At 45.4% G+C, this 1,050-nt stretch overlaps 1 pseudogene; it reads left to right on the top strand.

Annotated features, from left to right (window-relative positions):
- The first annotated feature begins 290 nt into the window (after nucleotides 1-290).
- On the top strand, nucleotides 291-707 carry LOC110309555 (annotated as a pseudogene).
- Nucleotides 708-1,050: the final 343 nt, after the last annotated feature.

The raw sequence follows: 1,050 nt of genomic DNA, 5'->3' as shown, positions 1-1,050 counted from the left end.
ATCCAGACAAATACAGTAGAAAAGAGGCTGAAGGGATGGCTCAGTGACTGAGAACATTTGCTGCTCTTGTAGAGGGACTCTGAATCCCAGCATGCATGTAGCAGCACAGGGTCTAAAACTCCAGGTCCAGAATCCAATGCTCTCTTCTGCCTTTGTGGGCTCCTGAACACATCCAGTGCACATACACTCATACAAGTTCATATATATACACATCCACACACCTGAAAGTAATAAATAAATTGTCTTCTTTTCCTTCCACGCGGTGACTACGGACAGTCCTTTTTGTCATTATGGGCTGCCTCCCCACCCAGGGCTATGGGTATTGTAAGAACAAGTCTCTCTTCTGCTGGGGTGTCCATGATAGTAAGATCTGCATCTTTTTGACTTGGGACAGAAGAAGGCAAAAGTTGATGAATTCGTACTTTGTGGCCACATTGTGTCAGATGAATATGATCAGCTTTCTCCTGAAGCACCGGAGGCTGCCCAAATTTGTGCCAACAAATCCATGGTAAAGAGTTGTGGCAAGGATGGCTTTCAGATCCGAGTGAGGCTCTATCCTTTCCATATCATCCACAACAACAAAATGTTGTCCTGAGCTGGGGTTGACAGGTTTTCATGGTGCCTTTGTGAAACCCCAGGGCACAGTGTCCAGGGTTCACATTGGCTGGCTAAATCACCACGCCAATCCACACCGGGGTGCAGAGTAAGGAATATGTATGTGATTGAAGTTCTGCAGAGAGCACAAGGTCAAGTTCCCTGGCCTATGGAAGATCCACATTTCAAAGAAGTGGGGCTCCATGAAATTTAAAGCAGATGAGTTTGAAGACGGTTGCTGAGAAGCAGATCATTCCTGATGGCTTTGGGGTCAAATACACGCCCAGTCCCCAAGTAACACCCCCTGGACAAGTGGAGAGCCGCGTATTCCTGAGGGCTTCCACACTGCTCTCCTATACTCTATCAAATCATGTTCAGCAATAAATCTCACATCCAGTCTGCTTAAAAAAAAATCTTTAAAAAAGATAATACAAAAAGAGAAAACCAGAAAGTAGC

This window comes from Mus caroli, chromosome 14 (genome assembly GCF_900094665.2).
Source record: "Mus caroli chromosome 14, CAROLI_EIJ_v1.1, whole genome shotgun sequence".
In the NCBI taxonomy this organism is placed as follows: Eukaryota; Metazoa; Chordata; class Mammalia; order Rodentia; family Muridae; genus Mus; species Mus caroli.
The sequence above is the reverse complement of the archived record's forward strand: the minus strand, read 5'-3'. Positions and strand labels throughout refer to the sequence as shown.